Source organism: Sinocyclocheilus grahami, unplaced genomic scaffold (assembly GCF_001515645.1).
Source record: "Sinocyclocheilus grahami isolate Dianchi unplaced genomic scaffold, SAMN03320097.WGS_v1.1 scaffold22.1, whole genome shotgun sequence".
Lineage (NCBI taxonomy): Eukaryota > Metazoa > Chordata > Actinopteri > Cypriniformes > Cyprinidae > Sinocyclocheilus > Sinocyclocheilus grahami.
In genome coordinates this window covers 881,041-899,857 of record NW_015505201.1, presented here as the reverse complement: position 1 = coordinate 899,857, position 18,817 = coordinate 881,041, and positions in this window count along the sequence as shown.

The following is an 18,817-nucleotide window of genomic DNA, read 5'->3' as shown; positions in this document are numbered from 1 at the left end:
AATGAGGAGCAGAGGAAGAAAGCATGACTGTCAGACAGGACATGGTTAGTTAGACAATGTCTGTACATACAGGAAAGGAAAACAAGCTCCAAGGCCAGTATGCAGTGGTGGAGATGAGGGCCTCTCTTGGAGCTGAGCTGGAGGACTCAAAGATAGATGGCCTGTTTTCTCTGGAGGATTGGACTGTGTGTTCTGGCCGGCTTTCTCGCTGCAATCAGCCTGCTGGGAGGGAAAAACAACATCATCTTTTTCATAGTCCATGTTTATTGATTACGCTTCAGCATATACAATATGTGAGATGACAAAAAGCAGAGATTTGTCTTCTCTGAGGACGGGTAACATCATCGAGTTTGTAGTGAGAAGCCAAAAGCTCTTGACATGCTAATAGGGTGTCACTTGCTATATCTCCAAATGAAGCATTTAAGCAAGAAAGTTGAAGTTTTCCTGTTTGGTAATGACTTCAGTGAGCATAATAACTAGAATACAGGCTGTGCTCTTTTAAATTGTCACTTCTCACAGACACACACAGGCGGAGCATTTATTTTTCCTACGGCTTGACAGCTCACGCCATAAACATTTCCCAAACAACCTGCCATCTACAAATCAGTTAGAGGCGAACAGATAAAAATCCGCCGCCAAAGTTTGTGCATGTCATATTCTTCCAATCAAAGCCCACAGGTCAGAAAGAAAAGAGGGGGAAGAAAGCTTGTGCTGCTGTTTTCCACTAAACATCGATTTGAAAAGAGCTGGCGCTTCTCCCAGCCTATCTCTCAAATGGCATTAATGGCCTATCTCTCTCTTTTATTGTTTTCCAGGAATCTCCTCAGGGATGGTTTGCACCTTACATCAGCACACATTCCTCAGCCCTGCATGCCACCCGAAACAATAACTCAACCAAATTAGCATATCAAGAGAGCGGTGCGGAGCCAGGAAATTTGGGTCATGTTTCATGTTTTCATAGTCCCACCTTTTGTACTCACATTTCTGGCCCTCAAAAGTCAGATTAAATCGAGATTGCTTTTATTAGCGCACAGAACGCTTTGGTTTACGTTTGTACGCTGTAGTAATGTGGGTTTGAGGAAATGTTCCCATGGACATAGAGGCTTAAAATATCATTAGTCATCGGTTCACTGGCTAGATTTCCTCTCATTAGCTCATTTGGACAGCTAGTGTCCTATCTGCATTAGGCTTAATTTCTCTCAGCTGATGCTCTCCTGGCAGGTGCCAGAGGAGATAATCGCATCTATATCAGTCTCTGTCAAATAAGCAACACCTAATGTCATCTAAAAGTCAGAAGGAGTCAGAATAGACAAAAGTTTAAGGAATAGTTCACCCACAAAGGAAAATTTACTCAGGCCATCCGAGATGTGGATCCTCTGTAGTGAATGGGTGCCGTCAGAATGAGAGTCCAAACAGCTGATAAAAACTCCACAAAGTGAAGTGACATGTGGCCAAGTATGGTGACTAGGAATTAGTGCATTTATCCCATCCAAAGTGCACACAGCAGTGAACACACACCCGGAGCAGCGCCCGGGGAGCAGTTGGGGGTTCGGTGCCTTGCTCAAGGGCACCTCAGTTGGGGTATTGAAGGTGAGAGAGAGCGCTGTACATTCACTCCCCCCACCTACAATCCCTGCCGGTACGAGACTCGAACCCGCAACCTTTGGGTTACGAGTCCGACTCTCTAACCATTAGGCCACGACTTCCCCAAGTAATCCACACAAGTCCCTAGTCCATCAATAAACATCTTGTGAAGTGAAAAGCTGCATGCTTCTAAGAAACAAATCTATATTTAACTTCAAACCATTGCCTCCCACTAAAATATAAGTCCTCTATCCATAATGTTGCTTGAAAAGGTCATCTAGACTGAATCAGGCGAGAAATATGGACCATAAGATCAAGTAATATTTACAAGCGTAAATAGTCTTAAACAAATACGTTGGTGGATTTTAATGTGAGAGGACAACAGGAAGGGCCGGAAGCGATGGTTTAAAGGTAAAATATCTTATTGATGAATTTGTTTCTTACAAACACACTACTTGTCGATTCACAAGGCATTAATTAATGGGCTGTAGTCATGTGGATTACTTGTGGATTATTGTGATGTTTTTATCAGCTGTTTGGACTCTCATTCTGACGGCACCCATTCACTGCAGAGGATCCATTGGTGAGCAAGTGAAGTAATGCTAAATCTCTTCATATCTGTTTCTGTGAACAAAGCAAACTCACCTGCATGTACATCTTGAACAGCCTGAGGGTGAGTAAATTGTCAGCAAATTTTCATTTTTGGCTGAACTATTCCTTTAATGTCCTCCTACAGTTTAAGATGCAACATAATTGATAGAAAGCCCAGAAGCCATTCTACCTCAGGCCCTTGCTTTATGTTTGACAGAAACATCACAGCTTGTTCCTATGTGACCCTGCTTGGAATTGTGGGGAGGAAAAGTTTTTTTAGGTAGAGTGGGCTGGAATCATGCAGGTGTTTTGCTTTGATGCACAAACTTGGCAGTGCATTTGAGAGAATACTGCAGTATAAACTTCTCGTTCTTTTTCTCCATCAAACTTTGTTGAAAGGTGCTCGTTGGCTGTGCAATTATCCGCTGACCAGCTCAACACAAAAAGCCACTGTGGTTCATTCAGACATCCCTTTTGTCTTGAATTAGGCAGTTAATTATAAACCGAACTAGCGTATTAATTGATGCGGGTCACTAGAAAGGGCCAGTCCAAGTAATTACAAGAAGCAAAATACACGCCAATGAAAGCAGTGTGAACATTTTGTGTCCTTCAGTTTTAGGCAGGAATTCTGTTGCCTGGGAGAAACATATGTTGGTATGAGAGGAGCTTTAATTTTTCACATGTCCTAGTTTCTGCTGCTCTCTGGGGAGGACAGACCCACTGAACACAGACAGAACTGGGGATTGGTGTCTGTCCAAAAGTGCTTACAGTGAAGAAACAACTATCTGACCGATGGGGCGATCCTGAATTTTTCACAGACAATGTCACACAGATAAAGCTCAGTGAACCGGGTTTTAGTGGCAACAATGGCATTCATGTTTAACAAATACATGTATCTAACCTTTGCTATGTCATGTGAGTCCACACTGATTTGGACTACTGTACTCGAGTTAGCGTTTACTTTATACCTACAATTCATTATAAGCTCAAATCTACATAATAAATCCCTTATGAGAATGTTTTAAATGAAATATGCAGATTTTGACCACGCCATATGCAGGGCAAGAACATTTTTTATTTATTCATTCATTCATTCACTAATATTATACTGAAGTAATGTTACACCAAATACTAAATGTATTTGTGTGAGGAAAAAATCATTGCATTCTCTGTTTGTCCACTTTTGCCCTCGTTCTGGATTGGGAAAGTGTAAGTGTATTTTTATTTTTTTATATATACATATATATATATTTTTTTTTTTAATTACATTTTTTTTTATTTACTTACTTATTTTTTTACTGGCATTGCAGTGACCAGTCATTTCTTACTTGTAGATCTGTTACAATGAATTAAACTGTAATTTTTAAGTAAGGTTAAACAACTGTTTTGAATGGCTGTTTGCAAACAGGTTTCCCAAATGCTTCCGCAGGCAAATATTAGGTTCAGCCAGTGTTTCTGGGTCAGAGAGCCACATTATTAAGATTATTAAGATTATTATTGGGAATCAACCTACAAATGGCTTACTTATTGTCTTTGTATATTAAATTTGGAGAAGAACAAGTTTTTAATATTGAACAAATTTAATATTGAACAAATTATAATAAACATATTTGGTTTCCAGGCTGAACACCCACATAAGTGTTTGAATATTTGCATGCTTGCAATTTTGCTTATTTGGTTGGTAACTAAATGGGTTTACTTCATTGGACCCATGAAGACTTTTGGATCTGAATTGATGGTAATTACTGGCTCATTTTATGAGAATCTACTTAATGAGCAAATTTCCAGGAACAAATGGCGCTCATAAAAGAGCTGGACAGCTGTATATCAGCGACAGCCTCCAGTCTGGCCACAGTTGTTCTTTGATGTGCTCTGCTTTTTTCTTAAACACCATCAGGAGGGTGTAAATGATTTGAAGTGCTGTAGTATGTTGTACTTGAATCCTGCTGATCCTGTTCTTAAGTCGTTATTAATCTCTTCTACCTCTCAGACCCTGTATAACAGCTCGTTGTCTCTACCCCCCTCTCCGTTACTAGCCAGGTTAATTAAGTGAGTAATTCAGCTTGGAGTTCCTCTGGGCTTTCAGAGCAGGTAGGGAAAATTGACTTGAGCCTTTTATTTCAAGAAACCTGGCGAGGGCTGCGTGCATCAATAACAGCCTGAAGCCTCTTGGCGAGCAGCTTTTACATCCCACAAACAAGAGCAGCTTTGCGGCCCTTATGACCTCAGAATGTCATCAGTTTAAGGTTTTCATGTGCTTACCAGCAACTTTTCTTTTTTACTCATGTTGAGTTGTCTCAGCATAATCAAAAATGTTGATGAAAGCATTCGTAGGGGATAGATCAATGCATTTTTAAATGTGTGTATTTAAACTTTAAAACGTATTATAATTCATTGTAGTCAAGCTACTATTAAGCTACCTTCTTTAGAAAAATTAATAAAAAGCAATATTTTTGAAAAGAACAATATGGTTTTTAATAGACTATTTTAACCAAAGTATTAGGTAAAATTTTTGAGTACAATTTTTATGGAGGAGGCCAGTTTGGCCTAATTGGATCAAATGCAATTCACCAAAAATCTCACTGTTAAAAAATAATTAAATAAATACTAATAAAAACATGAAAACTGTACATAACACTTTTATAAAAATAGTTTTGTTTCATAGCACCTTAAGTAATTTTGATGTCATTTAAATTGCATTAAAGCTAGCATTGGGCCAGAAAACTTTTATGTTAATTTATTTAACTGTCAAAAACAAAGTGATGAATAGCAAATAAATAAATAGAGAGATTTATGTATTTATGCATGCATGAATGCGAAAATACGAAAATGATCTGTAAGGATTTAAAGGGGTCATGAACTGAGTAACCAAAATTCCCTTGATATTTTGACATAATAATAATAATTGTACTATCATTGTAATCATAATCATTGTACTATAAAAACATCCTGTAAGTTTCAGAACTGTTTGCATTGCTTTCCTTCTAAACCCAACGTTAGGAAAGAGTGGATGAACTTTATTTTGAATGAAGATCCAGATCGCGTCAGTCAGAACTTCATTTTACCGCAGATTTGTTTATAAACAAGGCACAGTTCTTACAGATCGCTTGATATATATTGAGTTATTTGTGCGTTTTTGACCAACATCACTGCAGCATCCATCTATGAGGAATGTATGCTGTCGAACATACACAACGTCAGCTAATCATAGCAGTGGGCATTTACTTCTGAGTCTACAATCTGCCATGCCTACGCAAACAGAGCGTTCTGATGAGGGGGTTAAAAACAGGACAGAAAATTACTTCTAAATTATGTTTCTTGATGTAAAAATCTTGATAACATTATACGTGGACTTCAGAGAACAGTACAAAATAAGAAACGTAGGCAGTTTATGACCCCTTTAAATGACTCAGCAAATCTTCATTTGAATCTGTTTGTTTCCATCCAGTCCAAACACACTGATTAACTTGAATGAACTTCTCAACATTGAATACGAGAGAGTGAACCGTTTAAGGGAGCATGTTTAATTTCTGCTCCCATTCACGTGGCTGCAAAGCTGTTTGAGCAATACAATATGAAAAAAAGACAGATGATGTATTTTCTCTGTTTTTAAAACAGAAAAATCAGTTTTGAACACATCTGAGCTACTTAAAAATGCAGTGAAGTTGGTTAGTGCTACTACTTGTAGTTCTATTTAAAAATACAGCTCATTTCTATGCAACACCATATTGTTTTTTGAGAATGTTTTTCTTGTAAGTTACATTATTTATTTGCATTGTGCTGGTCTAACTTTTTCTACAAAATCCCATATTCACATTGTGGCAGTTGCTCCTGTCGCATTCGTTTTCCTGACTCGCTGTTCTTGGGCGCAGGAGAAGGTCACGGGAGGCACGTGCAGATGCTGAGCGGCGTTCTCTGGATCCTGCAAACAGCAGTCAAGCGTGTCTAACAGGAACAGGGACTCGACGCTGTGACATAGCCCACTTTATTCAGAGTACCCATGCACGAGAGAGAGAGAACGTAGCTGATCAGCTCTAAAAGGACAGGTGTTCTGCAATGATGCACAAGAGACTTTGATAGTTGTGTGAATTGGTGTGACAGGTGTTCTAACATCTAAATATGCGCCAAAACAAAGCTGGTGAGAAGAGTTAAAAAGCTCTTTGAAGGGAGTTCTCACATAAAAATGATGAAACTATCATCATTTACTGACTCTAATTATGTGCCTGCATGATTTTTCAAATCAGAATATTTTATGAAGCATTGTTTAGGGATGTAATGTAGTGACTGATGAATGGACTAAAAAGATTCAAATCACTTTGGTGAATCAAAATCACCAGTATGGCCATCAAAAGATGTATGGAAGCTTGTTTTTACCATGGAATTACAATCAATCAATCAATAAAAACTTCATATCTCACAATTCTGAATGTTTTACTTTTGTCTATTCTTAAAATTCCAAGTTAACTTGCAATTGAAGGTTATAAATAAAGTACATTTTGATATTCCTTTATTTATTTATTTCATGGCAGAATTATTAGATATAAACTCATAATTTCAGAAAAAGTCTGAATTGTGAGATACAAATGCAGAATTGTGAAATATAAACGTGTGAGATATAAAAATCACAATTCTTACTTTTTTTCTCAAAATTCTGAGTTTATATCTCGCTATTCCGAGAAAGCAATAAAAAAGTCAGAATTGTGAGATATAAGCTCATAATTGTGAGATTTTAACTTGCAATTACAAGGTATAAGCTTGTAATTCTGAGAAGGAAAGTCAGTATTTTGAAATAAAAAAGGCAACTGACTTTTTATCTCCCAGTTCTGCTTTTTTTTCTTGCAATTGTGAATTTTTTATGTATGTTTTATTCCGTGGCAGAAAAAAAATTTTAATCTCAAGGTGTGAACTCAAAATGTATAGAATAAAACTTAGAATTGTGACATATAAACACAGAATTGCAAGATGTATACTCAGAATTATGAGGAAATAGTTTATACTTCGTAATTCTGTTATATGCAGGGCCGTGCACAGGGGGGGTGGCCCGGTGGCTAGAGCCACTGCCCTGCTGCCCTCATCGGTGCAACTCTCACCAATCCCCCCCACTATCACCCCAGCTCAAAGCGTTCTGTTACCGCTTCGCTAAAGATCCACTGATTCCGCTTATCTGCTCCGTGTTTTCCCACCTGCTCCACAGCATCACCCACAGTCTGTGTGACCCGCTCTCTGGAGAGTGGAGATGACAGTTCTTCACGAAGGTTGTTGCACTAACAGGTACAGTAGATGCATTAAAATCCACATCAAAGTCAGTGGTTGATCCGCTGAATAAGTAATTCTGTAGTTTGTTTTTGTATTTTTGTCTGTAATGATTTGCTCTCGGTCTTCTAAAAGTGCTAACTTAACTACTTGTACAAAATATCCACATTCTTAGAATTAGAATTTCTAATCAAATTATTGTACCCGATCAGATCTAATATAAATAACACCAAATGTGCTGTTGCTAGCACACTTTGTAGACACATATATATTTTTAAAAAAAAAACAATGCCTTCACAAAAAAGAAGACAGAGACAGGGAGAGAAAGAGTGAAGGGAGACTGCTAAAGGCAGTTCAACATTACAAACATGAATTCAAATCTAAAAAAGGTAAATCATCATATAGAATACTTAGCAGTTTGTCACACTTTAATTCTTGTATTTAAATATATTTCCCATTATAATCACTTGTCTTAATACTAGTAATATATAACACATCATATTTATTAAAACCATATTAATAGTAGGCCTATAGATAGTTAACATTTTTTGATATAAATAGTCTAAATTAGTTGTTTATTAGTAGCCTATATTATATAGATTTATGCTGTTTATCATTCAATTAAATGTCTAATACTTATACTTTCAGTGAAGATGAGGCAGAAGCAGGTTCAGAGAGTGCGGGAGAGCCCACTCTATCAAAACATCTACAATAAAGTCTGAATTTATCTTATAATTATATATTTGTAACAACTGAATAATTTGTATTAACAACCACCCACCCCCTTAGTGCCCCTTTTTTTGGTTCGGGCCACTGCCCCTCAAAATGTCTGTGCACGGCCCTGGTTATATGTATGGCAATTCTGTTATATATTAAAGTATATATGATGTAATTCTGTTATATCTCACAATTCAACAACTTTTCTTCTCAGAATCAAGAGGTAACCTCTCAATTCTAAGTTATGTCTCGGAATTCTTGGAAAAGAGAAAAGGAAAAACTCTGAATTGTAATTGTGATCTAAAAAGTCGCAATTACATTTGTATTTTTGATTCCGTCGGAGAAACGGGCTTTCATAAATATGTGTGTGTGATGTGAAACAGGCCTTAGTTTCAAAACTCACATCAATAGTGGCCAGCTGCAGCAGTGAATTGCAAGTCTCTGATGTTTAAAATCCGGATCAGCTGGATGAGGAATATTTCATATGTGAGGAAGATTCTGTATTCCGTGTGTTGGTTAGCTGTTAGCCTCTAGAGCTTTGAGGTGGTACACAGAAGCCTTTGATGCTTGAGATCCAGCTCCCGAAAGGGATCTTCAATCTGTCTTTCTGATGTTCAGCAGCTTCAGTACCTCCTGATAAAGGTTATTTGCCCGGAAATCCATAAAGCATTATGCTCAAGTGATGAGGATTCCTCGCATTGCACAATGACCATCTACTGATATGGTATCTCTGCCATGTCTTCAGTATTTCAGTGGTGTCTTAATTAGGTCAGTATCTGCGCTATCCTCATACAGCCTGCCCAAATGCTCTGAATGTGTACTCAGAAGGAAATGTGACCCTGACATGGAACATAAGGAGGTTTAATCTAAATCAGAGGAAGATAAACACGGGTGAAACGGGGTCATCTTGTAAATTTGACCTGTTAGATCTGAGTAGATAGAGAGAAAATTGGTCTTGTCCACATGTGCCCTACACATGTGATAATAGCTATCAGTCCATGATGTAGTGTTTGTGTAGCTTAGCTGATAAAGAACAGTGCAATGTACTGAATGTATAAAACTGTGTAGACTACCTTTCAAAAGTTCTGGGCTTTTAAGAAATTAATAATTCAACAAGGACATTGTTAAACTGATCAAAGGTGACACTAAAGTCACTTTCTATTGCAGAAAAATGCTGTTTTTAATTCATCGTGAAAAGGGGTATCACAGTTTCTATATATAAAATATAGAAATATGTCTGATTTCAAAATGAATCATAATAAAAATAAAAGTTCCTTAAGCACCAAATCAGCTTATTGGAATGATTTCTGAAGGATCATGTGACACTGAAGACTGGTGTAATGCTAAAAATGCAGGGTTGTCATCTCAGGAATAAATTACATTTTAAAATATATTAAAATAGAAAACACTTATTTTAAATTGTAACTATTTCACAATAACACAGATTTTACTGTATTTTTGATCAAATCAAAAAAGCCTTGGTGACTATAAGTGACTTCTTTCATAAACATTAGTATCTCAATATCTTGCTAACCCCACATTTTTTAATGATACAATAGGAAAAAAAAGAAGGTTTCGCTATGTACTTTAAAGCCCTGAAGCTGTTCCTAATCATTGAGCAATCTTGCAGTCCAGGCTTGATATTATATATATATATGGCTTTGAATAAAAATGTATTTTTTATGTTAAATAGAACAATTCCATTTATGCAATCTCGCCTCTGCTTGGATGCACATTGAATACAAAAAATATCTGGCAAATGCATAAATGTAAACTGTAATGACAGATATAAAGATTAAAGTCCCTGTTCTAACAGCGCTGAAAGTGTTATTTTTCACGGCACAAATAAAATCATAATTGAATAAGAGTTTCCCCTATTAATTATCTATCCGACAAATAGTGCAAAATGCTTAAATAGTACAAGCAAACAATTTCGTGAGCAGTCATGAGTCAGATTAACAAATCTTCTGTCAAAATGGCATCGATAGTATTTTAACACATTTCCATTTTCACCAGACACATTCATCTTGTGAATGGCCAAAGCACTTAGCTTGCAAAACAAGATGCAGCTCTGAAAATGATTGTTTTGTATTCTGTGCTGGTAATGATGCCTTGTTTTGTTGAATTAGCGATCAGTCTGCAATGTCATTGATAAATGAAGGCCATTGGGAGGCCAAATTTCTCAAATATACCAGTTCTGTTTATCTTGTTCGAGTCAATGAAAGAAGCCTAAGGAAATCAGAAGGTCTGCACTTTAGATTGAATATATGTGTGAACATTTAGTTCTTTGTGTTTCGCTCTTTGTTAACAATACAGTGTTACTGATAATTCCATAATTCGCCTCTTTCTTCAAATTTGAGAAGGTCTTAAAGGAATAGTTCACCCAAAAATGACAATTTGCTGATAATTGACTCACTCTCAGGCTATCCAAGATGTAAATGAGTTTGTTTCTTCATCTGAACAGATCACTTGCTCATCAATGGATCCTCTGCAGTGAATGGGTGCCGTCAGAATAACAGCTGATACAGCTGATAAAAATATCATAATAATCCACAAGTAATCCACACGACTCCAGTCCATCAATTAATGTGTTGTGAATCTTCGAATCTCCGTGTTACTGTCACTTCTGGCCAAAAATAAGACTTCCTGTAGTAAAAAAGTATACTTTTAGTCTACTTTTTATGTACTTCTCAGAAATGGGCTTTATGTGCTTCTCAGAAATATATTTAAAATGACATTTAAGTATACTTGACTTATACTTAGAAAAAGTCTCAATATATTTTAGCTATAATTGTGCTCCTAAAATCCGTGTTTTCATTGTTATACAGTAGGGGGCACAAGTACACATCTTCTGTACAGAATTTCCAAAAAACACAACTTTTGATGTTTGTATGTTCAGATAGCCTATTCATATAACAAAATATATACAAATCAATACCTAAATAGGGACATAGTAGTATGTTTAAAGTATGATGTAAAGTTCACTTAAAGAAAACTTGCAGTATAAAACTACTAAACTAGTAGTTTACTGAGACTATACTTCAAAGTGTATACTAAAAATGCTACTACAAGTATTTAATTAGTAAACTATCAGTATACCTATAAGTTCACTTTTAGTATAGTTGCAGTACAAACTAAACATTTTGATGTAAACTAGTTGTGTACTCAAAGTTTACTACTGTTATACTTAAAGTATACTTTTATATACTAGAAAGTGGGCCAATTTAGTCCCAAGGAGTATTGAAATAGTACACTTACAAGTATACTACTAGTACACTGATATTTGTATATTTACTACATAAAGTATACTTAAAAACATACTTGAACTTTACTTAAGTATACTTACTAAAATAAACTTGAAGTATACTACTTTTTGGTAAGGGAAGCTATTCCAACTGAGAAAACCTCATATATATAGTCCATCATGCACCACAGGTGTTGACACAAACATCCTCGAGCATGTTTTGTGCGGAGGACTACATGCTTGGCGATACAAAAGCTCCAAGCTGTGCTGAAAGTTATCAATTTGGGTAATCTACCATTTCTCTCACTCTCTCCGTCAGTGGACAATTACAATATTTATGAGTACAGGCTGAGATATAGAACGACGATTTATTCTACTACTTTATCTTCGTCCTCTCTTTAGGAGGTTTATTTTAATGAAAGTGCGGCAGAAAATCAGTCAAGCATTTGTCAGTGTAATTGTACAACACAATGACATGAATAAATATGAGCTGACAACGCTGGTTTAAATACGTCTGCAGAACAGGGGATTAGCCAAAGTCCTCTTTTCTTTCCTCTTTTCCTCTCTTTCACCCATAAACCATCATTTAATTGACAGGAAATATAACATTCATTGGTTTGACCTTTGCGAAGAATTACAGAAACAGTGCGAGCGGGCCAGTTAATAGGAAGCTGAGAATAGCTTTAGCATGTTATTGTAACGCTCTTCCCCATGAATGACCTAATTGAGTGTGACTCAGATGGTTATCAGATATGATTGTGTTAAAGCTGATTTAAATCGTCAACACATGTCCAGAAATTTGATATAACTTAAATTGTCTAAGACAAGAATGACAATTACTGAACGGCTGGGTCATGCTTATTATGCAGTACATTCTAATTTTCCCATTATATACACTACCACTACCAAAAGTTTGAGGTCAGTAAGATTTTTTTTTAATGTTTTTGAAAGAGGAAGACTTTTATGCTCACCAAGGCTGCATTTATTTAATGAAAAGTTAGACCAATATTGGGAAATATTATTACAATTTAAATTAACTGTTTTCTATATATTCCAAAATGTGATTAATTTGATGCCAAGCTGAATTTTCAGCATCATTACTCCAGTCTTTAGTGTCACGTGATCCTTCAGAAATCATTCTAAAACGCTGCTCAAGAAAAAGTTCTTATTAATATCAATGTTGAAAATGGTTGTTCTGTTGAATATTTTTTGTGGAAACCAGGATACTTAGGATTTGTGAGTCCTTGAATATAAAAAAAAAAATGTATTCCTCATTTGTAAGTCAATTTGGATAAAAGTGTCTGCTAAATGAATAAATATAAATGTAAAATAACAGCATTTACTTGAAATAGGATTTTTTTTGTGTGAGTGTGTGTGTGTGTGTGTGTAACATTATAAATGCCTTGCTGTCACTTTTGGTTCAATTTAATGCGTCCTTGCTGAATACAAATATTAATAAAAAAATCTTAATGATCCTAAACGTTTTGTTACCATGTTGAATAAAATAAAATGTTAAAGGATGAAAATCATAATTCGTTTTTTTTTTTTTTATCACAAAATCAGAAGTGAACGTGGGTAAATCTTAAATAATGCCACTGTACTAACTTCTAAAATTATTCATTGGCCATTTGTTTAAAAATATTCAAGGTGTGTTTTCATCTTTTTTCTCTCTCTAACAAAATGTTAAAATATATAGGGATTTTTTTTTTAAATGTCATTTAGTTTTCCTGTGTCCTCATATTACTTTATATCCTGTCAGTCATTTGTAATATTTCTTAAAAAAAAAAAAAGAAGCCGTTTATGATGACATCATTCTCCAGGAAGTGACCATATTTGGCAGGAAAACAGCCGCACAGACATCTGTCATTATTAGCAGTGCATTTAATGAATTCTGTGAGATGATTGTTTGAAGAACATGACTAATTAATTTTAAGCCAATTATCATTGTAGTCACATGCATTACTTGCGATGTTTGTACTGAGATGTCATGTGGAGAAGCTCACCAGTCAAACAGAAATCTTCGTTAGACCACAACATGGTCTCACTCCCTTTAATCGGGAAATAAAATGATGCCAGTTGATCTAAAGGAGCCAACAGGACAATGGATGAGGCCGTATGTCTGAAACATCAAAGTGTTAGCTGAAGTGTGTTCTCTCTGCACATTGTCAAAACAAATTGACTGTTGGAGGAAGCCAGCTTGTGTAGTGCTGATTAGCCTGACGTTCACAGGCGAGATTCTGCATGGCTCTCAGTCAACATTTGCCATGGTGTTTGCTTTTGTTTAACCATTCATCCTCCTTGACTGCCTGTCATAATGCTAGACTTGAATTAGCTGTCAGAAAGTTAAAGCTCAAAGCACTACTGTAGCAAAAAAACAGAGCTGTTCTGGTTAGCTGTACATGTCATATCACAAAAACAAAGGAGACGCACTCTGGATGCTAATTAGGCAACCTTTGAACTTTTTGTATTGGTCAGGTCACATCATAAACCTCATCAGCTTGACTCATGAATATTAATTAGGCGATGTGACATTCGGCCAGTCTGAAGGCACATGAAAGGCTACAGGCTTTCTGAATGAATGTAAAATTCCGTATTATAGTGTGTATATTCTGAAAAGTGAAAATTCTGTTTATCTAAGAATTTGTGCATCCGCTGCAAAATATAAATATAAATTTCAATTACTGAATGACTACTCTTATAGCATACTAAACATGACAATCTGAACATCATAATTTTTTAAACGTATTGCATCTGAACTGTTTTGAGGTTACAGCTAATTATCTGATTTTATTTATTTATTTAATAAGAGTCTCGAGTCCTGGTGAATCCGGGGTGCCATCGAGCATGGCGGAGCAGTCTGCCACCATGGACACTCGAGGCGGTGGGCTGGAGTGAGTTGCCGGGGGGTGGATGTTAAAATGTTCGCCGGTTCCCGCCTCCTCCTTCCCGAACTACGAACTACAGTCTGTTTCTGCCACGGAATAAAAACTTTAAAAAAAAGGTAATTGCGACTTAAAGGGATAGTTCACCCAAAAATGAAAATTTGATGTTAATCTGCTTACCCCCAGGACATCCAAGATGTAGGTGACTTTGTTTCTTCAGTAGAACACAAACAGAGATTTTTAACTCCAGCCGTTGCGGTCTATCAGACATATAATGCATGGCAATGGTAACAAAATCTATGAGAGTAAAAAAAACATGCACAGACAATGTATTAGAGGTAAAAAATGATATAAATACTGTTCGGTTTCTGGCACAAACCGATCGTTTCGTGTCTTAGGACATCAATGTGTCGTCACAAGCCGCAGGGTTTAATTTGGATTTGTCTGTGCATGTTTTTTTTACTCTCATAGATTTTGTTACCATTGCCATGCATTATACGACTGCAACGGTTGGACTTAAAAATCATAATTTGTGTTCTACTGAAGAAACAAAGTCACCTACATCTTGGATGCCCTGAGCGTAAGCAGATAAACATCAAATTTTCCTTTTTGGGTGAACTATCCCTTTAATCTCACAATTCTGACTTTATTTCTAGCAATTCTGAGTGTAAAATAAAGTTAAAACTGTGAGATATAAAGTTAGAATTATGAGACAAAGTCAGAATTATGTGAACGCTATTCTGAGAAAGTATATATATAACCTCAGAATTCTACTTTACGTTTTACAATTCTGTTATTTCTTCTCTGAATTATGACTTTTTTTCTCAGAACTGTGAGGAAAAAATTAAGTCTGAATTGTGAAATTAAAACTACCTTTACCTTTTTATTTCTTTTAGTCTGTGGCGGAAACAGGCTTTGGTAGATTTTGTTTATTTTTATGTTTTTTTTTGTTGTTGTTGTTTCTATTTGTTAAAGGGATAGTTCACCTTCAGTTGATCCCCATTGACTTGCATAGTGTTTTTTTTTTCCAAACTATGGAAGTCATCAATAGGGACCAGCAACTGAAGGTGAACTATCCCTTTAATGGCGATAGACACATTAATGTATTAAAATGTATACTGTTAAATTGTTTGAAAAGTGAAAAGTTAAAGTTAGACCCTTGGCGTAAGATTCTCCCCTCAGAATTGGGGCAGAAAGCTCCCAGTGGCATGTATTTGCTGGTGTTTTATTTATGTAGTTTCATAATTATCATAATTCATGAAGTTTATATTTAATAATTAATTCATGGAATTATATGAATCCTGCAAACATGCAACATGCAACAGTGCACATAAATATCAGCAGAACAGCAGCCATCCGTAGTCTTTCCAGGTATATTATAATAATTTTCCAAACATATGCTGGAATTGGACAAAACAACAAGCAACTAATAACAAGTACCTGTACATTTTACTAGAAAATACTATATCCTATTATTATTATTTAAATTTCATATTTAATTCAATGTGTTCTTTTTTGGGTAATTATTTGTGAAATTCACTAGCAATTTCTGAGTGAAAATTGCTAAAACCATTTTTTATTTATTTTTTATTTTTTAGTATGTGCAGAGAGAAATGCTAGGCATCTGTATATATTGATTTACCACATTTTGTGAGATCATACAGTAAAAGCTGTCAGGGTGTTTTTTGGCCGTCTTTCTCATAGTGTGTGTCTCCTATGGGATCAGACTGACCAAATGCGTCAGCAGCGGGTTCATAAGGGTTGAGTTTCAGAAAGCGCTGAGCAACTGGACAGACAAAACTCCAGGAGTGAGAGTAATATGCTGTTTACTCACTGGCACCATCATTCTCCATCATTCAATTTTTATTTGCTTTGTTTTGTGATATTCTATAGAGGGGCTGACTAGCGTGACAGGAGGTGGAAATGGATATCGGTATGATCGGTGTCTTTATGTCGGAGTTTCTGAACGATTTTCTGTGCGGATGTCAAAACTCCATTTTTATCTCTCTGGCCCGACTTGCAATAGTCAGCTTTAATACAGGGCAGACTGTCCATACTGATACAGTCTATGATAGTGCATTTGCATAAGAAAATAACTTGGCACCAAGGAGATTACAAAAGAATTGGAAAGCAATACTTCTGGCCCACTATGTGTATCTGGATACTGTTGTTTGTGGGAAGAAGATATCTAACGGAAGCGAAAGATTGCTTGAAGAGAGTCTTCTGTGCTTCGTAAATCACTGATATTCTGATTCCTTAAAATGAATGATTGCAATCTTGTCACTGATTGCTATGCAGTTAGAATGTATGTGGACTGATGCTTTCAAACTTCAAAAAAGATTTTGGATCAGTACAATTTTTGAATTTAGAACGAATTTAGATTTAGTTTTTGTGACTTGAAACCACAAATTATTTATTTTGAAAACATATTTTATTTTATTTTTTGTTGTTTTATTTTATTTCTTGTTTATTTCAATACAATGCATTATTATTATTATTATTGTGTTGTTGTTGTTGTTGTTGTTGTTATAATTATAACATGAGGTTGAGTTAATGACCTTTTTTAAATAATACTAAAAATGGTGAAAAATATTTTTATGTAATTTATTTCCTTTACAAGTAGAACAATTGTATTAATTTGTATTATTATTATTATTATTGAACAACATGAGGTTGGGTTAGTAATGACAACATTTTTTAATAATAATGCAAATTGTGAAAAATCATTATTTATTGAATTTATTTATTTCCTTAAAAAACAGAACAATTGTGTCCTTAAATCTATTTTGTGTAAAATATTGTGTAAAATCCCATGTAAATTAATGTTCTTGTCTTTACTTTAAAAAAAACACTCATGCACTTTTATTGATTTTTAAAAGCTTATGGAACATAAAACACAGGGAACTGTGCATCTAATGTAATTTCATTACAGAGCACGTTAAAAAACATGACAGGTTTTACTGCTTACAACTGTACAAGGTGAGACAGTTAAATATTCCTATTACATCAGATCGATCTGCAATAAAACAATGAAGCATGAAACATTTCAACCTAAAATATCTTATTCATGAGGTTAAACCCTGTCGGATATAAAGTAATCACTAAAACATCAAATAAATCTCACGGATAGAACTGTTTCATTGAGAAACATACTGTAGGTTTTGTTAGTGTGCTTTGGCAGTGATCCGTCAGTAGAGAAGAAAGGTGACCTGAAGCTGTTTATTATTTCTCTCCTGAGACAGAAACACCCTAAAGTGCATTAACAGTCTGCGACGGGCACTGAGGCAGGAAACGCTGCAGGGCTGCTGAGTTCACCATCAGCTGCATTAAAATGCAAGAGCAGCAGTGCATCACTGGACCTCAGAGATATATAAATCAACTATTAAATAAACAAGCGCAACGTATGCACTCTGCTACAAAAAATTAATAAATAAAAAAATGCCCGTGCTGCATGAGCAACTCTCATGCTCTGAGGACATCTAGCTTTCTCTCTATCCACTCTCTCACTTCTCTTTTTCTTTTGCTTACTCTTCCATCTCATAATCGCATGCACAAACAGTAATTTCAGAAGTAAGGGAGATTAAGCATTAGACCAGTTTGTTTGACCACTGATCAAGTAATCAAGTGATTCTCTCATGTTCTTAATTGTATTCAAAGTATAAATGTATTTGGATAAAATCCCCTGTAAACCTTTGCCAACACCATCTTTTGCTTTTATGAAGCAGCTAGAGCATGATGCGAGTTCCACAGCAGCACAAATTGAACAGCCTCAAGATGTTTGTAGTAAATAATGAAAATTTCTGTCTGTTTCTGACACAAAGCTATTGTATGGTTTAGGAAGACTTGAACTATAGTGAATGAATGATTTTTGATTATTTTGGTGCTTGGCAGTCCCAGGTTTCATTTTCATACATTATATTAAAAAGAATGGCAACAACATTCTTCAAAATACACATTTGAGTTCCACAGAAGAAAGAAAGTAATTCAGGTTCAGAGCAACGTGAGGTGTAAATAATGACAGAATTTTAGTTTTTTATGACTTGAATAAACAAATGTTTTAATTTAATTCAAAATGTCATTTAAAATGTAATTAAAATGTTTTATTAATTTAATTCAGTATTTGTGGAACAACATGAGGTTGAGTTAATAATGCCAGAATTTTTTTTTTATTTTCCTTTCCATTATTATTGAAAAAAAAATATTATTATTAATTTATCTAATTAATTGTTATAAATGTATTTACATTATGCTAAAAAGAATGGATATTCTTGAAAAATACTTGCGCAAAAGAAAGAAACTGTTTTAATAAACAATTTAATTTAATTTTTTTGGAAGACCATGAGATTGAGGTTTTGAACTTCCGCAAAAGAAAGAAACTGTTTTAATAAACAATTTAATTTAATTTTTTTGGAAGACCATGAGATTGAGGTTTTGAACTTCCGCAAAAGAAAGAAACTGTTTGAATAAACAATTGAATTATTTTATTTTATTTTATTTTATTTTATTTTATTTTATTTTATTTTATTTTATTTTTTACTTTTTTGGA